This window comes from Gossypium hirsutum, chromosome A03, assembly GCF_007990345.1.
Source record: "Gossypium hirsutum isolate 1008001.06 chromosome A03, Gossypium_hirsutum_v2.1, whole genome shotgun sequence".
NCBI lineage: Eukaryota > Viridiplantae > Streptophyta > Magnoliopsida > Malvales > Malvaceae > Gossypium > Gossypium hirsutum.
The window spans coordinates 98,204,025-98,231,625 of record NC_053426.1 but is presented as its reverse complement, the minus strand read 5'-3'; the positions used below and the strand labels follow the sequence as shown (position 1 = coordinate 98,231,625).

General features: G+C 35.9%; 3 non-coding genes across 3 annotated transcripts; 1 reads left to right on the top strand and 2 right to left on the bottom strand.

Annotated features, from left to right (window-relative positions):
* The first annotated feature begins 3,008 nt into the window (after positions 1–3,008).
* On the top strand, positions 3,009–3,115 carry LOC121225271 (small nucleolar RNA R71). The gene has a single exon (XR_005923159.1). It is a non-coding gene; the product is annotated as a small nucleolar RNA R71 (small nucleolar RNA).
* Positions 3,116–5,563: 2,448 nt separating this feature from the next.
* On the bottom strand, positions 5,564–5,670 carry LOC121225979 (small nucleolar RNA R71). Its single transcript, XR_005923884.1, has one exon. It is a non-coding gene; the product is annotated as a small nucleolar RNA R71 (small nucleolar RNA).
* A 20,802-nt stretch (positions 5,671–26,472) lies between these two features.
* Positions 26,473–26,579, bottom strand: LOC121227792 (small nucleolar RNA R71). Its single transcript, XR_005925315.1, has one exon. It is a non-coding gene; the product is annotated as a small nucleolar RNA R71 (small nucleolar RNA).
* Between the last annotated feature and the right edge of the window lie 1,022 nt (positions 26,580–27,601).

Below are 27,601 nucleotides of genomic sequence, written 5' to 3'. Positions count from 1 at the left end.
ATTTTGTTGGCATAATAGATCGTTTGAAACTGCTTGTCTCTTCGCTATCCCAAAACTGCACCTACTACAAAATCACTTGCATCGCACATTAGTTTGAAAGGTAAATTCCAATCAGGTGCGATTTTAATTGGAGCATTAATCAATTTATCTTTTAAAGTATTCCAATCAGGGCACATTTTTTTCTAGTGATTTAGTCAAAGGCTTAGCTATTTTAGAAAATTCTTTAATAAATATTCTATAAAACCCAGTATGTCCTAAAAAGCTTTTAATAGCCTTAACAGAACTAGGGAGAGGTAGTTTTTCAGTGGTTTCAATTTTAGATTTTTCAACCTCAATCCCTTTACTAGAAATTTTATGTCCTAAAACAATACCTTCTTGAATCATAAAGTGACATTTTTCCCAGTTAAGTACAAGGTTCGTTACCTCACATCTTATTAGAACTCGTTCTAAATTTTTAAGGAAAATATGGAAAGAGTTACCAAATACCAAGAAGTCATCCATAAATACCTCCATCATGTCTTCTACGAGTTTGTCAAAAATGGTCAACATGCAGCGCTAAAAAGTAGCAGGAGCATTACAAATCCAAAAGGCATTCTACGATAAGCAAACGTATCGTATGAACATGTAAATGTCATCTTTTCTTGATCTTCAGGAGCTATTGGAATTTGAAAATAACTAGAGAGTTTGTCTAAAAAGCAGTAGTACATATGCCCTGAAAATTTTTCCAACATTTGGTCAATGAATGGCAGGGGAAAGTGATCTTTTCTCGTGGCATCATTCAGCTTTCTATAGTCAATGTAAACTCTCCAACCTGTGACTGTCCTTGTTGGGATTAATTCATTCTTCTCATTGGCTACAACAGTCATGCCTTCTTTCTTAGGAACAACCTGCACTGGACTTACCCAAGAATTGTCAGAAATATGATAAATAATTCCAACATCTAGGAGTTTAATTACCTCAGCTTTAACAACTTCTTTCATGTTGGGGTTCAGTCATCTTTGAGCTTGCACACATGGCTTATATTCATCTTCCATTAAAATTTTGTAGGTGCAAAAAGAAGGGCTGATCCCTTTAATGTCAGAAATTTTCCAAGCTATGGCCCTTTTATGCTCTCTTAATTCTTGGAGTAATTCCTCTTTCTCCTTGGGTTGCAAGTTAGAAGTAATAATCACTGGTAATGTAGAATTATTTCCAAGGAATGCATATTCTAAGTGATTTGGCAATTATTTAAGTTCCATTTTGGAAGGTTCTTCAATAGAGGGTTTTTGCTTAAGTTCATCGTTTTTCATAATTCCCTCATATTCTGCTTGTCTTGGGAAGGGTTCATTGGAATTTAGTTCAGTTTTTATCTTACCTATCTCAGAATCATCATTATCCACCTCATCTCCTTAGGTAAGACACAGTTCCCACGTGTCCTTATGTACGATTTCCTGAAAAGAATCTTGAGTAACATGATCAATAGAGTCAATAAAATAACATGAGTCATCCTGTTCCCTAGAAAATATCATGGCATCATAAATTTTAAAAATAATTTCTTCGTCACCTATTCTAAGCACAAGTTTACCATCACCCACATCAATAACAGCCCTAGTAGTAGCTAAAAATGGACGACCTAAGATTAAAGGCACTTTAACATCTTCATCCATGTCAAGCACAATGAAATCAATAGGGAAGATAAATTTATCTACTTTTACAAGTACGTCTTCTATAATACCCCTAGGATATTTAACAGATCTGTCAGCTAGTTGAATACTCATCCTAGAGGGTTTAGGTTCCCTAAGACCAAGTTGTTTAAACATTTTATATGGCATCAGATTAATGCTAGCGCCTAAATCAGCTAGTGCCTTATCAACATTCAAACTACCAATTAAGCAGGGAATAGTAAAACTTCCTGGATCTTTCAGTTTGGTTGGCAGTTTATTTTGGAGTATGGCCGAGCATTCCTCGTTAAGTTCCACTATAGATAAATCTTCAAACTTCCTTTTATTCATTAGAAGCTTCTTTAAAAATTTTGCATATGTAGGTATCTACGATATAGCTTCAACAAAAGGTAAGTTAATATGCAGTTGTTTAAAAAGTTCAAGAAATTTACCGAATTGTGCATCTACGTGGTCTTTCTTCAACTTTGTTGGATATGGGATTGGTGGTTTGTATTCCTTTGGCATTGGATTGTCATTGTTTCCAGGTTTTCCCTCCTCTCCTTCAGTTCTGTCAGCTTCTTGTGGTGGCTTCTTTTCAGATTCAGCTAACACTTTCCCACTCCTTAGTGTAACTGCTTTCACATGTTCTTTTGGATTGGGTTGGTGTTACTAGGTAGACTTCCTGGTGGTCTCTCTGAAATCATCTTAGCCAACTGTCCAATTTGATTCTCGAGCCCTTGGATCGATGCTTTCTGATTTTTAAGTATAGTTTCAGTGTTCTGAAAACGGGTTTCCACAACTGAAATAAATTTTGTCATCATCTCCTCAAGGTTCGACTTTTTCTGTTACTGGTAGGGTTGTTGTTGGAAGCTTGGAGGGGGTGGTAGTCTCTGATTCCCTTGGGCTTTCCATGAAAAATTTAGGTGGTTTCTCCAACCTGCATTGTAAGTATTACTATAAGGATTTTTTTAAGGTTGAGGATTATTACCCATATAATTCATTTGTTCGTTCTCCATGTTGTGACCATAGGGTGGGTATTCTGAATTGCTCATTCCACCTCCACTTGTATCGCACTGTATTACTGGATGAACCTGTGAAGAACCAAGTAAACCATCAATTTTTCTATTCAAAAGTTCTACCTGATTAGAGAGCATAATAATCAAATCAACGTTAAACACATCGGCTGCTTTCGTCGGCTTTGTCCTCATGACTTGCCACTGATAAGTATTCAATGACATCTCTTCTATAAATCCATAGGCCTCTTCAGGTGACTTATTATTAATAGTCCCACCAGCAGCTACGTCAATCATCTATCTAGTCGAAGGATTCAAGCCGTTGTGAAAACTTTGAACTTGTAGCCAAAGTGATAGCCCATGGTGAGGGCACCTTCTCAATAGATCCTTGTATCTCTCACATGCATCATAGAGTGTTTCTAAATCCATTTGTACAAAAGAAGAAATATCATCCCTTAGTCTAGCTGTTTTAGCCGGGGGAAATATTTAAGAAAAAACTTTTCGGTAATTTGTTCCCAAGTGGTGATTGATCCTCGTGGTAACGAGTTCAGCCACTGTTTAGCCTTATTTCTCAATGAAAAGAGAAATAACAGAAGGTGAATGACATCATCAGAAATGCCATTGATCTTAAAGGTGTCACAGAATTCCAAAAAGTTTCCTAAATGAGTGTTTGGATCTTCATCCTGCAAACTTTCAAACTGAACAAACTGTTTTATCATTTGAATCGTGCTAGGTTTTAGTTCAAAATTATTTGCAACAATAGCAGGTCTAATTATACTTAATTCAGCTCCTGTTAAACTAGGTTTAGCATAATCATACATAGTACAAGGTGTAGGATCCTGATTTACTGGGTTCACAACAGCCACAAGAGGTAGTGGATTATTATGATTATCAGCCATCTCCTCAGTTGTGAGTTGAATATCGTCCTCTTGCCCTTCCTCTATGTATCGTAGGCTTCACCTTATCTCTCTTCGATTTCTGCGAGCTTTGCTTTCGATCTCACTATAAAAAAGTAAAGGTCCTAACGGGTTTCTTCTAGTCCTAAACTATAAAAACCTGCCAGAAGTAAATAAAAGAAAATTTAGTGATATTAAGAAAATTAAAATTAAATTAAATTGCAATAAAATAAATGGCTAAAGTAAAAACAATTAAGCGTTCCTAATATCTTAGTCCCCGGCAACGGCACCAAAAACTTGATGGTTGTGAAACTAACTAATAATTCGACTTAAGACAAGCACACCTATTGAATAGTAGTATAGTTATGGTGAGGCACTTAAGAGGGATACGCAGAGTAGGAAGCAAGGAATTACTCAAGGAAAGCCGATTGATCCATCACAAAAGCCGGATTCATCATCAAGACTGAAGATCTCCCTTCAAGTTCCTTCAGAAGTTTTGGGTTTTCTTATGTTTTGTTATCTTTATGCTTTTGAGATGTTTTCTTTCATAAGTATGAACTAAACCCCTTAAATACCTAAGGGGAATGAAACCTAAGACAGATCTTGTTATTATTATCTGAATTGTATGATAAATATTTGACTTTTTCTTAATTCTTGTTTTGATATTCCAGGATATTGATTCAAGTTAAGCTCTTATTCAGAGGAGGAATAGACCCTGTCTAAGAGTAAATTTGTCATAATTAAGCGGAGTTGATTGCACGCCTAGAGATAGGGTGATAAGATTTTGCCGGATTAGGGTGAAACCTAATAAGGGAATCCATAGATCGAGTTAATGCAATTCTTGGGTGTTAATTAGAAAGAGACTTCAATTATTCAACCTAGGGTTAGATGTTATTAGTCTCGAGAGAGATAATAATATAACTTAGGGATTTCTACAAATCCAGTCAAATGAATAAATCGTCTGATTCAGAATCAAATAACAAGTGAAGTCTAGGCAGATTTTTCTGTAGGTATTTTCTTAATCAATCGAATTTTCCCAAAAGTATTTTTCGAAATTTTCTTTCTGTAAATTCTTAGTTTAGTAATTAGTTTAGGTAACCAAACATCTTAATTTTTAGGCTAGATAATAAAAAGGAATAAATACTAGTACTCGTGGTTCCTTTGGGTTCGACAATCCAGTCTTGCTGAACTATACTACTGTTCGATAGGTACACTTGTCTTAATCGTGATAATAAGTTAGTCTCAAGAACGATTCATTCATAAATCTTTAAAACCTGTCACGAATATCACGTACCAAGTTTTTGGCGCCGTTGTCAGGGAACTAGTATATTAGGAACACTCGATTTTTATTACTTTAGCCATTTTACTTTTATTACAATTTAAATTTTTATTTTATTTTCTAATTCTTCAATTATTTTCTTCTAACAGGTTTTTCTAGTTTATGACTAGAAGAAACCTGTCAGGACCATTACTATTTGATAGTGAGATCGATCGCACAGTTCGTAGAAACCAAAGAGAAATAAGGCGAAGCTTATGATACACAAAGGAAGAGCAAGAGGACGATACTTCAACCACAACCGAGGAGATGGCTGAAAACCAAGAAAATTCGCTACCTCTTGTGATTGCTGTTAATCAGAATCCTGCTCCGCACACTATGTATGACTATGCTAAACCTTCTTTAACATGAACTAAATCAAGCATAGTTAGACCTGTTGTAGCTGGAAGTACTTTTGAACTGAAACCTAACACAATTCAAATGATACAGTAATTTGTTCAGTTTGATGGTTTGCAGGACGAAGATTCCAACGCTCACTTGGTAAACTTTTTGGAACTATGTGATACATTTAAAATTAATGGTGTTTCTGATGATGCCATTCGCCTTTGGTTATTCCCTTTTTCATTGAGAAACAAAGCTAAACAGTGGTTGAATTCATTACCACGGGGGTCAATCACTACTTGGGAACAAATAACCGAAAATTTTTTATTAAAATATTTCTCGCCGGCTAAAATGGCTAAATTACGTAATGATATCTCTTCTTTTATGCAGATGGATTTAGAAACACTCTACGATGCATGAGAGAGATACAAGGACCTCTTGAGAAGATGCCCTCACCATGGGTTACCACTCTGGCTACAGGTTCAAACCTTTCATAATGGCCTGAATCCTTCGACTCGACAAATGGTTGACACAGCTGCTGGCGGAACCATCAATAATAAGACACTTGAAGATGCCTATGAATTTATAGAGGAGATGTCACTGAATAACTATCAGTGGCAAGTCATGAGGACAAAGTCAACGAAAACAGCCGGCATTTATAACATCGATTCGGTCACCATGCTCTCTAATCAGGTAGAGCTCTTGAATAAGAAAACTGATGGTTTTCTTAATTCTTCACAAGTTCACCCACTAATGCAGTGCAAAACAAGTGGAGGTGGATCAAACAATTCAGAATACCCACCCTATGGCCACAACATGGAGAACAAGTAGTTAAATTACATGGGTAATAATCCTCGATCTTAAAATAATCCTTATAGTAATACTTACGATGCAGGTTGGAGGAACCAGCCAAATTTCTCATGGGGAGGCCAAGGGAATCAGAGACCACCACCTCCAGGCTTCCAACAACCACCCTACCAACAAGAGAAAAAGCCGAACCTTGAGCAGATGCTAACAAAATTCATCTCAGTGTCAGAAACTCATTTTTAGAATACCGAGACAGCACTTAAAAATCAACAAGCGTCAATCCAAGGGCTCGAAACTTAGATAGGTCAGCTCGCTAAATTGATATCTCAAAGACCACCAGGAAGTCTACCTAGTAACACTGAACTCAACCTAAAAGAGCACGTGAAAGCAGTTACACTAAGGAGTGGGAAAGTGTTAGCTGAATCTAAAAAGAAGCCACCACAAGAAGCTAACAGAAAGGAGGTCGAACCCGAAAACAATGACAACTTAATGCCAAAAGAATATAAACCACCAATCCCATACCCAACAAAGTTGAAGAGAGACTGCATGGATGCACAATTCGGTAAATTTCTTGAGCTTTTTAAACAAATGCATATTAACTTACCTTTTGTTGAAGCTATATCGCAGATGCCTACATATGCAAAATTCTTAAAGGAGCTTCTAACAAACAAAAGGAAGTTTGAAGACTTATCTACAGTGGAAACTAATGAGGAGTGCTTAGCCATACTCCAAAACAAACTGCCAACCAAATTGAAAGCCCTAGGAAGTTTTACTATTCCCTGCTTAATTGGTAGTTTGAATGTTGATAAAGCACTAGTTGATTTAGGTGCCAGCATTAATTTGATGCCATATAAAATGTTTAAACAACTTAGTCTTGGGGAACCTAAACCCACTAGGATGAGTATTCATTTACCTAATAGATCTGTTAAATATCCTAGGGGAATTATAGAGGATGTACTTGTAGAAGTAGATAAATTTATATTCTCTGTTGATTTCATTGTGTATGACATGGATGAAGATGTTGAGGTGCCTTTAATTTTAGGACGGCCATTTTTAGCCACTGCTAGAGCTGTAATTGATGTGAGTGATGGTAAATTGGTAATTAGAGTAGGTGACAAAGAGATTATTTTTAAAATTTATGATGCCATGAGATTTTCTAGAGAACAGGATGACTCATGTTATGTTATCGACTCTATTAATCATGCTACTTAAGATTCTTTTCAGGAAATCATACATAAGGACACAATGGAACTGTGAGACACACCCAAGGAGAGGGGATGGATGATGATTCTGAAATAGGAACCAAACTAAACTCCAATGAAACCTCCTTAAAACTAGCAGAATATGAGGGAAATAAAGTAAAAGATGAACTTAAGCAAAAACCCTCTATTGACGACCCTCCCAAACTGGAACTTAAACAATTTCTGAATCACTTGGAATATGCATTCCTTGGAAATAATTTCGCATTATCGATAATTATTGCATCCAACTTGTAACCCTATGAGAAAGAGGAATTATTCCAAGTATTAAGAGAGCATAAAAGGGCCATAGCTTGGAAAATTCCTGACATTAAAGGGATTAGCCTTTCTTTTTGCACCTACAAAATTTTAATGGAAGATGAATAAAAACCATGCATGCAAGCCCAAAGACGATTGAACCCCAACATGGAGGAAGTTGTTAAAGCTGAGGTAATTAAACTCCTAAATGCTGGAATTATTTATCCTATTTCTAACAGTTATTGGGTAAGTCCAGTGCAGGTTGTTTCTAAGAAAGGAGGCATGACTGTTGTAGCCAATGAGAACAATGAATTAATCCCAACAAGGACAGTCATAAGTTGGAGAGTGTGCATTGATTATAGGAAGCTAAATGATGCCACGAGAAAAGACCACTTTCGTCTTCCAATCATTGGCCAAATGTTAGAAAGATTTTCAGGACACATGTACTACTGGTTTTTAGACGGATTCTCTGGCTATTTCCAAATCCCAATAGCTCTTGAAGATCAAGAAAAGACGGCATTTACATGTCCATACGGTAGGTTTTCTTATCGTAAAATGCCTTTTGGATTATTTAATGCTCCTGCTACTTTTCAGTGCTGCATGATGGCCATTTTTGACAAACTCGTAGAAGACGTAATGGAGGTATTTATGGATGATTTTTCAGTTTTCGGTAACTCTTTCCATCTTTGCCTAAAAATTTTAAAACGAGTGTTAATAAGATGTGAGGAAAAAAACCTTGTGCTTAACTGGGAAAAATGTCACTTTATGGTTCAAGAAGGTATTGTGTTAGGACATAAAATTTCAAGTAGAGGGATTGAGGTTGATAAATCTAAAATTGAAACCATTGAAAAACTACCCCCTAATTCGGTTAAGGCTATTAGAAGCTTTTTAGGACATGCTGGGTTTTATAGAAGATTTATTAAAGACTTTTTTAAAATAGCTAAGCCTTTGACTAAATTACTATAAAAATATGTGCCTTTTAATTTCGATCAGGAGTGTTTAGAAGCATTTAATACTTTAAAGGATAAATTGACTAAAGCTCCAATTATAATTGCACCTGATTGGAATTCACCTTTTGAACTAATGTGCGATGCGAGTGATTTTGCAGTAGGTTCAGTTTTGGGACATCGAAGAGATAAACATTTTCAACCTATCTATTATGCTAGCAGGACTTTGACAGACACACAAGAAAACTACACCACCACGGAGAAAGAGCTGCTAGCTGTGGTTTTTGCATTCGATAAATTTAGGCCATATTTAATATTTTCTAAAGTTTTTGTTTATACTGACCATTCCGCTCTTTGCCACCTTTTGACTAAAACTGATGCAAAACCACAACTCATTCGATAGATCTTATTATTGCAGGAATTTGACTTGGAGATTAAGGATAAGAAAGGAGCTAAAAATCTTACGGCTAACCATCTCTTCAGGCTTGAAAACTCAAGTACCAAAGAACCAGATGACATTGAAATAAATAATTCATTCCCTAAAGAACAATTTTTTGCTATATCTAATTCTAAGGTACCTTGGTTTGCAGATATTGCAAATTTTTTAGCCCCTAACAGTATCCCAAAAGGGTTGACACATCAGTAAAAGAAGTGATTCTTCACTGATGTGAAAAACTACTTTTGGGAAGACCCTTTTCTTTTCCGTAAATGTGCAGATAAAATCATTAGGAGATGCGTTACAAGACAGAAGCATTGAAAATCTTGGAACATTGCCACTTAGGATCGGCTGGAGGACGTTAAGGTGGAAATAAGACCGCACATAAAGTCCTCGAATCAGGTTTTTATTGGCCCACTCTATTCAAAGATGCCAACAGGTATGTTACTTCTTGCGATAAATGTCAAAGAACAGGTAATATATCCAAACGTGATGAAATGCCTCAGACAAATATGATTTCATGTGAAATATTTGACGTTTGGGGTATTGACTCCATGGGTCCATTCCCTAGTTCATTCGGGAATAAATACATCTAAGTAGTTGTTGATTATATGTACAAATGGGTTGAAGCTCAAGCTTTACCTACTACTGATGCTAGAGTAGTAGAACGATTCCTTAAGATAACTTTTCTCTCAATTTGGTACACCTAGAGCAATTATCAATGATAGGGGTACTTATTTTTGTAACGCCCAATTTGATAAGACCCTCAAAAAATACAGAGTTCATCACAGAACAGCTACCCCTTATCACCCTCAAACTAGTGGCCAAGTCGAAGTAGCGAACCGAGAGCTCAAACGTATCCTAGAAAAGATAGTAGAAGTAAACAGGAAGGATTGGGCGATGAAAGTAGATGATGCTTTATGGGATTATAGAAATGCTTTTAAGACTCCTATAGGAACATCACCTTACAGACTTGTTTATGGGAAAAGTTTTCACCTACCGTTTGAGTTGGAACACAAGGCATTCTGGGCTATAAAATTTCTAAATCTTGATCCCAAACTTGTAGGTGAAAACAGGTTGATGTAGTTGAACGAGTTAGATGAGTGGCGAGGCAATGCATATGAAAATTCGCGCCTATATAAGGAAGCGACAAAGCGCCGCCACGATGCCCATTTGAAGCAACAAAGGCAATTTGAAGTTGGATATCTTGTCCTGTTATATAACTCGAAGATCAAATTGTTTTTTGGAAAGCTTAAATCACAATGGCCAGGTCCTTTCATTGTTCAAACTATATTTCCATATGGTACAGTAGAGATAAGTCATCCATCATAAGACACTTTTAAGGTAAATGAACATCGTCTCAAAATGTATAATGGTGAGAATTTGAAAGACGATAAAGAGGAGCTACGACTCTAAGAAGTTACCTAAATTCACCCACAACGTAGAGTCGAGCTTAGACTATAAAACAAGCGCTTCTCGGGAGGCACCCCGAGCACTAACGGTGCTAACTGAGTCACTGAACACAGGATTTCAGAACCACAGAGCCAGGCACACGGGTGTGTCGTAGGCACATACCACGCGATGCAACACGGCCATGCGCTACGGCCGTGTGAAAATAGGGCAAAATTGTTTTCCCCAACACGGGATACGATAAGTTGTCACAGCCGTGCGACATGGCCGTGGGAGAAACTGCAAAAATAACACGGGCGTGCGACATGCTCGTGTTTTGAAACCGTGGGCAAACTTGTCAATTTAGCACGGGCGTTCGACATGCTCGTGCCCAGACCCCGTGGTCGACACTGTCACAATAACACAGGTGTGTGCTTGCATACACGGGCGTGGGAGAAGCGAACGAAGATTGACACAGTCGTGCAACATGGCCGTGTACACCAATGCGTACAATTTCAAAAACCACGAAATGCACAGGCTGAAACAAGGGCACACGGGCGTGCCCCATGGCTGTGTGCCCCAATTTCTCTATAAACACCTATTATCTATTTTAGCTTTATCTTTATATTTTGAAATTACTTTTTTATTTCCTGTTAATACTATTTTATCTTGAGTTTTTACAATTTTTATTTTCGGCTATTTCATTACGAGAAAATATGCTTCATTATATTCCCTAAAAAGTTCTTGATTCTATCACAGTTATAAAGAGCCACAACACTCATCATTGCATAGGAGCCAAAAACTCCACTGGGAAAGGTTCTCCACAACTGCCATGTCTTGCTCGATCACGACCATAGCCGCCACCAGATATAATATTCTTTTGGCTCAGGACTTATGGACTAATGAACCTTTACCATCACCGGAGTATCCTCCTCCACTCCCAACATTGCCTTGGCTAATTATTCTCCATAACTCCAATTCAAGGAGTCCATTCATCATTCATGAAGTTTCACCTCTCTCCCTCTCTTACGGTTATATATATACTTTTCAATATATCTATCTTTGTACATTGAGGGCAATCTACACCTTAAGTGTGGGGGGTCTTTCATATCATCATTAGAAATCCCTGAATTTTGTCTTATTCTCACATGAATCACTCGTATCACTATTAGAATGAATTTTAATTAATTTATGATTTTTATTGATATGTCTTGAATTAAAACCTAGGCAATTATGCATTGATTGTTTAAACTTTAAGACATTAGGGAATCAAGCATGATGAGATGATTTTTTGAAGAATTAAAAACTTTTAGGTTGTTTCCCTAAGTTTAGGTATTATCTTGAGTTGAAATTCACAAGTTTAAACATCAAAAAGCCATAATTTTTATGAGATCTTGAGCCTTTAAAGCATATTTTATTCCTTCCATGCTCACTTTCGTTATGAGTGCGTTAGTTTTGATTTGTTATTCTAAAACTTGCTTGATTATGCATGTCAAGATCACACCATTTGATTTTATATGTCAAGATGATAAAGGCACTTAGGTTTAACCCACTCACTCCACAAAAGCCTACCTCCATAATTAACCTTTAGTGAACCCCTTTTGAGCTTAACAAGCCATTAATTGATTTACCCTCAATATTAACCTATAACCCATTATTGTTGAAATCCCCTAATTTGGTCCCTATTTCTTGTCCAGATTTGATATGAACAAATTGCTTAGTTATGTTTTGTTCTTCTAAATATTTGACTTGTTCTTAACATAAATAAATAAATAACAATACTTACATACATATTAGTAGTAATTCATCATTTTTTAGCTTGAGTGTTAATTCCATATTCTGAGAAAAAGCTCACTTGTATTCAACTGATGACTAGTTATTCTTCTAGCTAGGTAATTTTTCAATTCAATCTCGATTCTAACATCTTCTTTCAGCTTGTGACCACACCCCCTAACCAAAGCCACGTTACAACCCTCTAAAAGACCTTTTTGATTGATGTATCAGCTCAATATATAGTGGTGGAGATTTGATTTTCAAGCAAGCCTATGGCAATAGCTTTTCATAGTAACTAATGAGTGCTTTAATTGATGTCCTTAAACACCTTGAGTGATTTGAGTGAATCTTTACTAAGGATTTTAAATTATGTGATATTTTGATCAAAGGTAATCACTTAGATGAGGGGAGACACCTATGTTTTCGTGATAAAATGCTCAACTTGGAATGTTTGAAACTTTGATATACTTTTAGTTGAATTTTCAATGTATGAGTACTTATGGATTATTTTGAGATATTATTGATAGGATTATAAATTGAGAAGAATTTATTTTGATTATGAGTTGAGGATTTTTGCTTGAGGACAAGCAAATGCTTAAGTGTAGGGGTATTTGATAAACCGTAATTTATACATGTTTTTATCCCATGCTTAGGCCAATTATGCATGGTTTCTCCTTAGATTTGGTGAATTTGATGCTCCTAATCCTTTACTTTCATGTTTTATACTTGCGAGAGCATAGGAGAGTAAAAAGAGCAAGAAACGGGCCGAAAATGGAGAAAATAGACCCACGTGGGAAATCAACACAGCCTGGACTTCCTCACACGGGCGTGTCACATGGCCGTGTCCATTTGGCAGGATTGAAGCACAACTTACACGGGTAGACTACACGCCCGTGCCTATTCAACAGCCTTGACCACGGGCTGGAGTAATCGTACACGGGCGTGTCCCTGCCGAGCCCAAGTATAGTCCTATTTGGAAAAGGCCAATTTTTAGGGCTCTTAGGCATCCAAAAGCCTATTTAAACACCTGATGAGGCACTTAAGAGGGAGACGTAGATTAGGAAGCAAGGAATTACTCAAGGAAAGCCGATTGATACATGTTAGAAGCCGGATTCATCATCAAGACTGAAGATCTCCCTTTGAGTTCCTTTAGGAGTTTTGGGTTTTCTTATGTTTTGTTATCTTTATGCTTTTGATATGTTTTCTTTCATAAGTATGAACTAAACCCCTTAAATACCTAAAGGGAATGAAACCTAAGACGGATCTTGTTATTATTATCTGAATTGTATGATAAATATTTGACTTGTTCTTAATTCTTGTTTTGATATTCCATGATATTGATTCAAAATAAGCTCTTATTTAGAGGAGGAATAGACCCTATCAAGAGTAAATTTGTCATAATTAAGCGGAGTTGATTGCACGCCTAGAGATAGGGTGATAAGATTTTGCCGGATTAGGGTGAAACCTAATAAGGGAATCCATAGATCGAGTTAATGCAATTCTAGGGTGTTAATTAGAAGGAGATTTCAATTATTCAACCTAGGGATAGACGTTATTAGTCACGAAAGAGATAATAATATAACTTAGGGATTTCTACGGATCAAGTCAAATGAATAAATTGTTTGATTCAGAGTCAAATAACAAGTGAAGTCTAGGCAGATTTTTCCTTAGGTATTGTCTTAATCAATCGAATTTTCCCAAAAGTACTTTCCCAAATTTTCTTTCGGAGCATTCTTAGTTTAGTAATTAGTTTAGATAACCAAACCTCTTAATTTTTAGGCTAGATAATAAAAAGGAAGTAAATACTAGTAATCGTGGTTCGTTTGGGTTCGACAATTCGGTCTTGCTGAACTATACTACTGTTCGATAGGTACACTTGCCTTAATCGTGATAATAAGTTAGTCTCAAGAATGATTCATTCATAAATCTTAAAAACCTGTCACGAATATCATGTACCAATACTAACAAAATTCTTATAGTTAAAGTCCAAAAGTGTAGAGCTGAAAAGTTTCGCAATAAAGTGAATAATGATCCAACCAGAAATGGGTATTGGTTGGATAAAACACAAAGGATTATGGATAAAATGTTGTGTTTTTCAACGATTCTCTGAGGTGTGTCGTGTCATTATAAAAAAAAGGGGCTTCTTACTGGTAGTCGTCTTTAACTACTGTGGCATCGAAAGAACGGGTTAACTATGATTTCTTCCAAATTGAACTCTGAAAGAAATATGTCAGAAAACGATATTTAGACAAGAAGAAAAAGGAATTTCTTGAGTGGAAGCTAGGAAATAGATCAGTTGCAGGGTACAAGCGAGAGTTTGTTCGGCTCAGTAAATATGATTATGCGATGGTGTCGATTAAGAAGGAATTGTGTAATCATTTCAAAAATGGATTGAATAATGAGATTAAAATGCTTGTGAATGTAATGGAATTCGTAAGCCCGTAATTTTATTTGAGTAGGCTTAGAAAATTAAAGAAATTTGTTATCACGAGAAATAGAGTAAGACAAGAGTTTGAGACTTCAATAAACAAAATGTATTTAGAATGTTTTCTACTTTCCCACCAAAGAAAAATAAAAGAATCGAGTAGCCATTTTCAGTGCCATCAGGGTTTTATGGTAGTGATAGAATGAAACAAAGTAATGTTATACCATTGATGATTGTAGTAGCCAGTATGACTAGTGTCAGAAATGTAAATAAACTTGAATGTAACATTTGTGGATGGAATCATTCTAAGATATGTAGATTGGAGGGCGGAATCCTATTTTGTTAGTGAATCTTTAGATCATGTCCCTGTGCCACACAGTCTGGGCTCTGTCACATAGCCTGGCCACACGGCTGTGTGACCCATGTTTTTAATTTTTCTAAAACTTTTTGTTTTATTTCAAATTAGTCCCTGATTATTTCTAAACTAATTTTTAGGCCTCGTAACCTCAGTATAAGACCCGCAAATGTATATATACTATGAATGATATGTAGTTTTGATTATATGATATTTAAATTAAATAATAAATGATTTAACATTGCTAATTTTTTTGATATGTGTCATAATACTCTATAACCCTAATCTAGTGATAGAGACGGGTTAGGGTGTTACATAATCTTCAAAAAAAATTTGTATAATGCAACAAGGGTCAGTAATACATCAACTCTCTCCACCTCACTATAAATCTTTACGACCAACCTTGCCTCAAACAGTCTGTGAACTATTTGAGTACTAAAGACAAAAAGGGGATTAGATTATTCTCTAAATCAGGCACATACTTGAAATTTGACACGACTCTAGTGTGAATATTTCAACTAAAGATATAGATTTGAGGTAGTGTCTGCAAGTATACGAGTTAGGTTGTAATATAGTTATAATAAATTAGGTAAGTACTCTAAGGATTGTACACAAGGGATTGTAGTTTGGGGAAGACTTCTATCAAACCAATTACCGGAAATAATTACAAATCTGCTTGAGTCATGAATTAGTAGTGTTAATATGTAAGCAAGTTGATAATAATATTAATAAACTAAGTAAACTGAATTAAACCTAAATCTACTTCTAAGTTTATATATCAGTTTCTCTTATCCCTTATTTTGACTATGCGCGTTCCTTTAGCCTAGATCCAATTGTTTTACCTAATTAATTATTGAGGTAGGGTTCTAATCAATTAACTAGTCGATACCCTTGTAGGATCTTATGATATGTCCACTAGAATAATGAGTTAGCAAGAACTACTTATCTTCCGAACTCGCATTCCAGAATGGTTCGGGGTTTAGGTGTTCATGGATAGGCCATACCATTTTTTGGTTAAGTCCCACCTAAATGACTTCTTAGGGTTGTCAAACCTAGGGTTTTAAGTTCTTCATCTCCCAAACAGCTGATCTGCTAAGAAACTCTATCATCCAATCAATTAATAAGATTAGAATAGTTAAAATCATTCGAGATATGGATAAAGCATAAATTGATTCTGATACGTGATATTTGCGACAAGTTTTAAAGATTTATAATTAATCGTTCTTGAAACTAACTATTATCACGATGAAGGCAAGTGTACCTATCGAACTGCAGTATAGCTTTAGCAAGACCGGATTGTCGAAACCAAAGGAACCAAGAGTACTAGTAATTACTTCCTTTATATTATCTAGCCTAAAATTAAGGGGTTTGTTTATCTAAACTAATTAACTAAACAAAGGATGCACAGAGAGAAATTGGGGAAAAGCTTTTGGGAAAACTCGATTGATTAAGACAATACCCAAGGAAAAATCCATCTAGACTTCACTTGTTATTTGACTCTGAATCAGATGATTTATTCATTTGACTTGATCAATAAAAATCCCTAAGTTATACTATTATCTCTCTCGAGACTAATAACGTCTAACCCTATGTTGATTAATTGAATTCTCTTTCTAATTAACACCCTATTGTTGCATTAACTCGATCTATGGATTCCGTTATTAGGTTTCACCCTAACTTAGCAAAATCTTATCACCCTATCTCTAGGCGTGCAATCAACTCCGCTTAATTACGACAAATTTACCCTTAGATAGGGTCTTTTCCTCCTCTGAATAACAGCATTAACTTGAATCAATATCCTAGAATATTAAAACAAGAATTAAGAACACAAAATTAAGAACAAGTCAAATATTTATCATACAATTCAGATAATAATAACAAGATCTGTCTTAGGTTTCATTCCCCTTAGATATTTAGGGGGTTTAGTTCATACTTATGAAAGAAAACATCTCGAAAGAATAAAGATAACAAAACATAAAGAAAACCCAAAACCCCTGAATGGAAATTGAAGTAAGATCTTCAGTCTTAACAATGAATCCGACTTCTGAGATGGATCAATCGGCTTCCCTTGAGTAATTCCTTACCTCATACTCCGTGTGTCCATTCTAAGTGCCTCCTCAAGTGTTTAAATAGGCTTTAGAATGCCTAAAATCCCTCAAAAGTGACCTTTTCTGAATAAGACTATACTTGGGCTAGGCAGGGACACGCTCGTGTGACACACCCGTGTTTGATTGCTCTAGCCCGTGGTCAAGGCTATTGAATAGGCACGGGCGTGTAGTCTACCCGTGTAAGTCATGCTTCGATCCTGCCAAATGGACACGGCCCTGTGACACACCCGTGTGAGGAAGTCCAGGTCGTGTTGATTTCCCATGTAGGTCCATTTTCTCCGTTTTCAGCCCGTTTCTTGCTCTTTTTACTCTTCTATGCTCACCTAAGTATAAAACATGAAATTGAAGAATTAGAAGCATCTAATTCACCAAATCTAAGGAGAAATCATCCATAAATGTGCTAAGCATGGGATAAAAATATGTATAAATTACGATTTATCAAATATCCCTAAACTTAAGAGTTTGCTTGTCCTCAAGCAAAGTCCTCAACTCATAATCAAAATAAATTCTGCTCAATTTATAATCCCTATCAATAATATCTCAAAATAATCCATAAGTATTCATACATTGAAAACTTAACTAAAAGTACATCAAAGTTTCAAACATTCCAAGTTGAGCATTTTATCACAAAAACATAGGTGTCTCTCATCATCTAAGTGATTATGTAACACCCCTCACCCGTATCCAACACTGGGATAGGGCTTGAGGCATTATCAGACTTAAACATTCATAACCATATAAAACTGAGTCACCAAATTTTGCCAAAAATTAAAACTTTTAGAACATATGCTATCATCCCTTATACAGGCCATCGAGGCCTATAACCTACATTAAGGCATTCGGGATAAAACTGAAAACATTCGGTAATCTTTGGGTAACTAAATAAATTTCTATCTTTAGAGCGCCACACGCCCGTGTAAGTGGGCCGTGTGGATTCCCACACTCGTGTGGCTTGGGGCACGCCCATGCCCTTAGCCCGTGGGCAACACTAACTTTTAAACACAGCCATGGCACACACCCATGCTGCCTGTCCGTGTTCAATACTTACTTTGGGACACGCCCGTGTGACCTACCCATGTCCTATACTAACTCAAAATTTTAAATGCAGGGACACACGGCCATAGCAGACCCTCATGGGAGGGAACCGTGTGTCACACACGGCCTACACACACGCCCGTGTGCCCAACCATGTGGACCCTAATAGGCTATTTTCCAAGCCTTAAGTCACCCCTTTCTACTCTTTATACCATTATACTATGTTTACTAACTTATAAATTAAACATCCATGTTCAGGGGCACTAACAACTTATTACTATATCACACATTTATTCCACAATCATGACCACCTCAAATAGCCCTAAGGCGCTCACCATGTACATATGCCATATACTTCTTATACATAGTGAACAAGTATAATCACATACCCACGTTACAAGACATTTACACATATCATGGATGAATAGGCTTACAAGCCAAAATCATTATAAGCCACATCTTATGGCTACATACAACAAATCATTATAAGCCAATACATTTGGCTAATCACAACGACATCGATCATAGAAAAACTATGTCCCTAAACATGTCACTCACTTGAACACGTTTAACATATACATGTCAATACTCCAAGGGTAAAGGCTCGATAGTGTGATGCTGCCTCCGACGATCTCCAACCCCAAGCTGACCTGTCAAAACCAAAAAGATGGAAAGGGGAAGTAAGCTTTACACTTAGTAAGTCCATATGAAAATAATAAGCATTATAATAGCATGTTTCCTTAGGTAAAACAACTATAATTATGCTTTTATTCATATTTCATTCAAGCTATCTACTTGAGTCATAGTCGATAAATTATTTATAACTTGAGCTACCGAACTCCAAATTAATATCTATTATTTTTCCTAGAAACTAGACTCATATCTCTTCTTATCATAAAATTTTTAGAATTTTTTTTCTAGCCAATAAGTATAGTTTATTATTCAAAGTCTCCCATGTTTCGTTATTTGACAACTTCGACCTTTCTTCACTAAAATTTATTTATCTCCCAGTACGAGACTTGAATAATGTTCTCGTCTCTTTCTCTTAAAATTAGACTCATTAAGGATTTAATTAATATGAATTTTAACTCATAATTATTTTTGTACAATTTACATTGATTTTCCAAAGTTGAGACAGGATAGTCTGGAATCACTCCAAGTCTGTCTCACAAGAATTCAAATATCTCATGATACAGAATTCTTTTTCTTACACCGTTTTCTTTATGTGAAACTAGATTCATTAATATTAATTTCATATTTTATTTAGTCTTTAATTAAATTTCCACAATTTTTAGTGGATTTTCAAAGTTAAACCAATGCTGCTGTACCAAATCTATCCTAGTGCAACAAGATAATAACCATCACAATTTGTCGTAGAAATTATTCTCATAAATATCATTCATTCATTTGCACCATTTCATAAGTCCATTTCATTTCTCATGTCAAGTACTGTTCATGGGTTTCAAGTACTTACCTGTGCTATCATTTAGCATCGTACTCGTCCAAACATGACAACTCACATGCATCATAATATTATCATATAACATACACTATGTATCATGGCAAGAGCCTTTTATTTCATTTCTCATATTAATCTCGTTGAATTTCTCGGAGTCTCGATGGATATCCCATTCACCGTCAATTCATACAAGTGATCATTTCATATACGCACTCTCATGAACCTCACATCTTACGGCAGGATTACCAGTCCAGGCTAAATCCCCCGTAATATAAACTCATGGAGTGATGTTGGGATTACCAGTCCAGGCTAAATCCCTTGTACGACAAGCACTCTCAATGAGCTCGGATCTGAATTACCAGTCCAAGCTAAATTCAGACCCCAACCAGATTACCCGTCTGGGCTAAATCCTTAATGTACACATATTCTTCAGGAGGCTCAATCACTTAAGGAACACCCGTCCGGGCTAGATCCTTTTCATACTTGAGATCACGGATTACCGGTCTGGGCTAAATCCTTTTCTGCAACACATGCAGGATCTCAAGTCATGTAGGCCGTGGTTTATCCATCGAATTTCCCTTTTTTTTCAACCGATATTTTTATCTTTTCATCAAGTATCTCATTATGCATAGCTGCTCATGCCATGTACATACAATTCAACACATTTCCATGTTTATTTAGACATTAGTCCATATGATAAACATGGTATTACATATAATTATAATTTGGCATTTGTTACAATATATAATCTTCATATAAACTATATAAATATCCATCACACAATGTTAACACATCAATTTAAGTTCAAGTATGAACAATAATATTATTGCATTATCATTGACATATGAACTTACCTCGGTTTCGAGTACGACTATTTATTTCGAGTTTGTGCTTAACCTTGTTCGACCTCGTTCTAAGTCCGAATCTTTTCCTTGATCTATAATATCACATTTAGCCTACTAATTAGTCACATTATTCATAGGGGTTCAAAAATCATATTTTTACAAATTTTTGTTTTGACCCCTAAACTTTTGCATATTTACACTTTTGCCCCAATGTTCGAAAATTAAACTTCATCCTATTTTCTTATGTTTTATGACACGCTGATCATTTTTCATAACTATGATAGCCCGTAATTTCCACTAAATCACCCATTTATGACCAATTTTACAACTTTTACAAAACGGTCCTTTCGAACGTTTTCATATAAAACCGCTTAGTAAAAGTCGTTTATTAAACACCCAACACTCATTTTCTACCATTAGAAATCAAAATGCATACATATTACTCATGGGAAAATTTTAAACACAAACCCTAGCTCAAAATAATGGTAGAAATAGCTAGAACATGTTACCGGGATTTCAAAAATGTAAAGAACTTTAAAAACGGGGCTCGGGATCACTTACAAATGAGCTTGGAAGCTTGAACCAAACCCGAACCATGGCTTCCATGGGGGTTTCGGCTGGTACATGGAGAAGATGACCAAATTTTGGCTATTTTGGCTTTTTAATTCTTTTAATTATTAGTTTACCAAAATGCCCCTAACTTAAAAATATTTTATTACACCCATTTCATGTCTATTTTTGTCCAGAAATTAACTAATGGTCTAATTACCAATTAAGGACCTCCCATTTAAAATTTCATAACAATAAGACACCTATAACATGTAGAACTCAACTTTTGCACTTTTTATAATTTAGTCCTTTTGACCAAATTGAGTGCCCAAACATCGAAATTTTCGAACGAAATTTTCACGAAATCATTTCGTGAAATTGTAGAGCATAAAAATATAATAAAAATAAATTTTTTTACGTCGAATTTGTGGTCCCGAAACCACTGTTCTGACTAGGCCCTAATTCGGGATGTTACATTTCTCCCCCTTTAAGGATTTTCGTCCCCGAAAATCTTACCAGAAGAGTGGTTTAGTTCCTCATAATCTTTACTATCTCATAATTAGTGCTAAAGAACCTTTTACTTTAGCCTTCATTAAAATCCAGGGTCTTATTTAGCTTTCCCAATAACTCATGATATATGAAAGTTCGTATCCTAATCCAATTAACCATGACTAGCTTCCCAAGAAATCTGATACTCTCATCAATACATGATTCTGTTAACCCATTGGGCAGATTTAACATTTACTAAGACGATTTGCAAATTTCATCATATTTCAACCAAAAATTCCATACATCCTTTTTTTTTTCAAATATAACAATAATCCTGACAAGAAATCCATAATCATCTCGTCCTCATTTCCATTCTAATATCACCCGATGTTCAGTAGTAGTCCTGATAACCTTTCATGTATTCAATTACAAAGATTAGAATTGTCGACTTCTAAACTCGATCATGAATATATTACTCCTGTGATTTTTCTTGCAAAATCTCTACATAAGCCCGAAATTTTTATTTCAAGCACTTGTAACCACATTCTTCCCTTCTCAGAAATCAGGCAATAATCAACTTAAGTCATTTGTACAATCTCACACTCAATTCTCTTTAGGACAGTAGATACATTAGCCATCCTATTACTTTACTGACTTAGGGCACATCACAATTTATTCAATAACACAGTATTGAAATTCAAGAAATTGTTATTTAGCACTTACCCCATCGGTTTAAAAACTTTGGTCAATAACATTCTTGCTCATTCAAAGCTTTAATAACATGTAATAGACCATTCAACTTTCACAAGACAGAAAATTTATCATTCAGAACAGCTTTAAATCCTATCAGGATCTCTGAAGATATATATATACACTTTCATTCAGAGTATCTATCCTTTACCCAAAGAGAGGTAAAATCTTGTTTCTAGACACGAAGACTTTATTTAACCTTTCCCATAATAATCAATACCACTTGAATCAATGAGTGAGTATTAATCATCAATATATGACATTTTAAAAGATCCTCTTTTTCAGTTGATAGGACAGTCTGACATGAAACTATTCAAACTCACTTATCATACTAACCAAAGTTTATTTCAATTGCATTAGCTCAAGATAAAAAAAATGCCTCAATTAAATGCATTAACTTCGATTAACTTACTCGAGGAAAAGGGACCCACCATACAAACTGAAACTGCAATTTTCATTATGTATGCCTCTATTGATATCAGTTCTTTACACGAAGATTTAGAGAAATCCAAATACGGAGGTTATCACGTTACTATAATCAAACTAGGAACACGTTTATAATTGACATAGCCATCATAGGTTGAAGAACATACCTTGGATTACAAATGACCATTGGTAATTTTTTTTATGAGATGAAGATAACAAGAAAACTAGAATAAAGAAATCCATGACAGAGGAATCCAAGATAAAGATATCTAAGGTACAGAAATCCAAGATACCATATCATAATGAAAGACCTAGAAAAATGTTCATAAGAAAGATATGAAGGATCTTGATACTTCCTCAGAGGAAAGAAGTCCAGAAGATTATATCAATCTAACCCACTAGGATTAAATGCAATAAGGATAACTTATCTTCCCATATATGTATATTGAATAGAGCATCAATTTGGAGAAACAGATTTATATCATCGTGCGTATTATTTCATAAAGTCTCATTAAATGGAATGTAATGATATGCCAGAGACATAGAGCAATACAAATTATGGACCAGTCAGACCATCAGTATTTTCATCTATACATCGTGATTAGGAAGCACTCCCATAAATCATGGATTTTATCAGTAGGGTAGTAACCGTAAAAAAAATATTTCCGAAAATAGTTAAACATAAAGACTGCATTAATCTGGTATCTTACTATTCAACATTTTTCCTTCAATTATTTCTGCCATCGTAATTCTCACATTATGCTTCTCATTAAAGAAGTTCAGTTCTGAAGAAATTTCCAGTTAATACATTTCCCAACATCTTACCTTACTAGTCCTATCAATACTTATCAACCCGATTTAATCTCTGGTCATGTTCATAACCATTTTATTGCTGAACCTTTTGGTATCATATTTGTGGACTTATTTAATACGATTCTTGTGAAATTCCTTCACAAAACACCTCTGGTAAGGGGGTGGGGTTGTAAAACCCCTAACTCATTTCTCATACTCATATACAAATATCACTAGTTCATTATCAAAATAACATTTTTATAAACATATCATTCATTTCAGGCAAACTTTTATTCACGTTCATATGACAAGAACTTTTCAGTTATCTTATTTAAACAAGTATATTTAGGTATGCATTCTATGGATTTTGGACAGGCTACTAATCTCATTCATTCAATCCAACAAATTAGGCATATAACCTTTTAATAAGGCCAAACAAACATGGACAAATACATCACAGTTTAAACTTTCATCTCATATGTAATCATGTACATATCATGAACTTTTATTCATACTATTCAAATTTTAAGCTCATCATAACTATACTTTACCCGAATGCCTTAGCTTTTCATCAAACATGGTCAGTATAGCTCGGTTGGAAGGTACCATTGTCTAAACAAAATGGCTCTCATACACGTCGGGAGACATCACACTATCACAGATCGGTGGCATGTATAGCTGAACTCTCATACATATGCTAGGTTAGTCGGAGAACTGACTAAACCATAGCTCTGATACCATAAATATAACACCCCTCACCCATATCCAACATCGGGACAGGGCTCGAGGCATTACCAGACTTAAATTCATAAACATATAAAACCAGGTCACCAAATTTCACCGAAAATTAAAACTTTTAGAACATATGCTATCATCCCTTATACAGGCCATCGAGGCCTATAACCTACATTAAGGCAATCCGGGACAAAACCGAAAATATTCGGTATTCTTTGGGCAACTTAATAAATTTCTATCTTTGGAGCGCTACACGCCCGTGTAAGTGGGCCGTGTGGATTCCCACGCCCGTATGGCTTGGGGCACGCCCATGCCCTTAGCCCGTGGGCAACACTGACTTTTAAACACGTCCATGGCAGACGCCTATTTTGCCTGTCCATGTTCAGTACTGACTTTGGGACACGGCTATGGGACACGCCCGTGTGACCTACCCATGTCCTATACTAACTCAAAATTTTAAATGCAAGGGACACACGGCCATAGCACACTGATAAACTGTAATTTATACATATTTTTACTCCATGTTTAACGTATTTTATGGATGATTTCCCATTAAAGTTGGTGAATTCGATGCTCCTAATGCTTTAATTTCATGTTTTATACTTAGGAGAGCATAGAAGAGCGAAAGGAATGAAAAATGGGCCAAAAACGGAGAAAATGGGCCAAAGTACGAAATCAACACGGCCAGGACCTCCTCACACGGACAGACACACCACCGTGCCAATTTGGCAGGCTCCAGCACTGCCTGAAGTAATCGCACACGAGCGTGTCCCTGCCAAGCCCAAGTTGAGTCCAATTCAGAAAAGGCTAATTTTGAGGGCTCTTAGGCATTCCAAAGCATATAAATACACCCTAGAGGAGGAACAAAGAGGACAAATAGAATAGGGAGTAAGAAATTACTCCAAGGAAGCCGATTGATTCAGCTCAGAAGCTGGATTCATCATCAAGACTGAAGATCTCTCCTCAGTTTCCCCTTCAGGAGTTTTGGGTTTTCTTTATGTATTCTTTATTATTCTGAGATGTTTTCTTATTTAGTCATGAACTGAATCCCCTAAATACCTAAGGGGAATGAAACCTAAGACGAATCATGTTATTATTTCTGAATTGTATGATAAATATTTAACTTGCTCTTAATTCTTGTTTTGATATCTCAGGATACTGATTCAAGATAAGCTCTTATAGAGGAGGAATAGACCCTGTCTAAGATTACATTTATCATAATTAAGCGGAGTTGTTTGCGCGCCTAGACATAGGGTGACAAGATTTTGCCTGATTAGGGTGAAACCTAATAAGGGGATCCATAGATCGAGTTAATGCAACCCTAGGGTGTTAATTAGAGAAAGGTCTCAATTATTCAATCAGGGCTTAGACGTTATTAGTCTTAAATAGGGATAATAAGATAACTTAGGCATCTCTACGGAACAAGTTAAATGAATAAATCGAATGATTCGGAGCCAGAATAACAACTACAGTCTAGGTGGATTTTTCCTTAGGTATTGTCTTAGTTTAGATAATTAGTTAGTTAAAAACAAAACCTCTCTATTCCTAGGCTAGATAATAAAAAGGCAGTCAATACTGGTACTTTTAGTTCCTTCGGGTTCGACAATCCGATCTTCCTAAAACTTTACTACTGCTCGATAGGTACACTTGCCTACATCGCAATAATAGTTAGTTTCAAGAACGATTAATTATAAATATTTAAAACCTATCACAAAATCACGCGATCAAGTTTTCGGCGCTGTTGTCGGGGAACTAAAATATTAGGAACGCTCAATTTTTATTACTTTAGCCATTTATTTTTCTTGCAAATTAATTTTATTTTATTTTTATTATTCATTAATTTACTTTTTCTTTCTCTTGGTAGGTTCTTATAGTTTATGACTAGAAGAAACCCATCAGGACCACTACTTTTTGACAAAAAAATCGATCGCATAGTTCGTAGAAACCAAAGATAAATAAGGCGAAGCCTAAGATACACAGAGAACGAGCAAGAAGACGATACTCAACCCCCAACCGAAGAGATGGCTGAAAACCAAGACAATCAACTACCTTCTGCAATTGCGGCTAATCAAAATCCTGCTCCACGCACTATGTATGATTATGCTAAACCTTCTTTAACAGGAACTGAATCAAGCATAGTTAGACTTGTTGTAGCTGCAAATACTTTTAACCTGAAACCTAACACAATTCAAATGATACAATAGTTTGTTCAGTTTGATGGTTTGCAGGATGAAGATCCCAATGCTCACTTAGAAAACTTTTTGGAACTATGCGATACATTTAAAATTAATGGCATTTCTGACGATGCCATTCGTCTTCGGTTATTCCTTTTCTCATTGAGGAACAAAGCTAAATAGTGGTTAAACTCATTACCACGAGGGTCAATTACTACTTGGGAACAAATGACCGAAAAATTTTTACTAAAATATTTTTCACCGACTAAAACTGCTAAATTACGTAATGATATCTCTTCTTTTGTGTAGATGGATTTAGAAACACTCTTAGATGCATGGGATAGATACAAAGACCTTTTGAGAAAGTGCCCTCACCATGGGTTACTGCTTTGGCTTCAGGTTCAAACATTCCATAATGGCCTGAATCCTTTGACTCGGTAAATGGTTGACGTAACTGCTGGCGGAACCATCAATAATAAAACACCTGAAGATGCTTATGAGTTCATAGAGGAGATGTCATTAAATAATTATCAGTGGCAAGTCATGAGGACAAAGCTAATGAAAATAGTTGGTGTTTATAATGTCGATTCGGTCACCATGCTCTCTGATCAGGTAGAACTCTTGAATAAGAAAATTGATGGTTTTCTTAGTTCTTCACAGGTTCACCCAGTAATGCAGTGCGAAGCAAGTGGAGGTGGAACAAGCCATTCGGAATACCAACCTTATGGCCACAACATGGATAACGAGCAATTAAATTACATGGGTAATAATCCTCGACCTCAAAATAATCTATATAGTAACACATATAATGCAGGTTGGAAGAACCACCCAAATTTTTCATGGGAATGCCAAGGAAATCAGCGGCCACCTCCGAGCTACCAACAGCCACCCTATCAACAAGAAAAGAAACTGAACCTTGAAGAGATGCTCACAAAGTTTATCTCGGTATCAGAAACCCATTTTTAGAACACCGAAACGGCACTTAAAAATCAACAAGCATCAATCCAAGGGCTCGAAACTCAGATAGGCCAACTTTCTAAACTAATCTTCGAACGACCATAAGGTGGCTTGCCAAGTAATATTGAACCTAACCTAAGGGAACAGCTCAACGCGATTAATGTTCAAGATGAAGAAGGATTTGTTGAGCTTGAGCCAGAACCAAGGCAAGAAACGGTGGTAAGCAAAGGTAAAGGTGAGGTAGATTATAATAAAAACAAACCAGTGACTGTCGAATATAAACCTCGTGTGCGATACCCCAACGCGATAAGGAAAGACCGCTCAAATGAACAATTTGGTAAATTCCTTAATCTCTTAAAAAAATTACACATTAACTTACCATTTATTGAAGCTCTATCGCAGATGCCAAACGTAATGAAATTTTTAAAAGAGCTTTTAGCAAATAAGC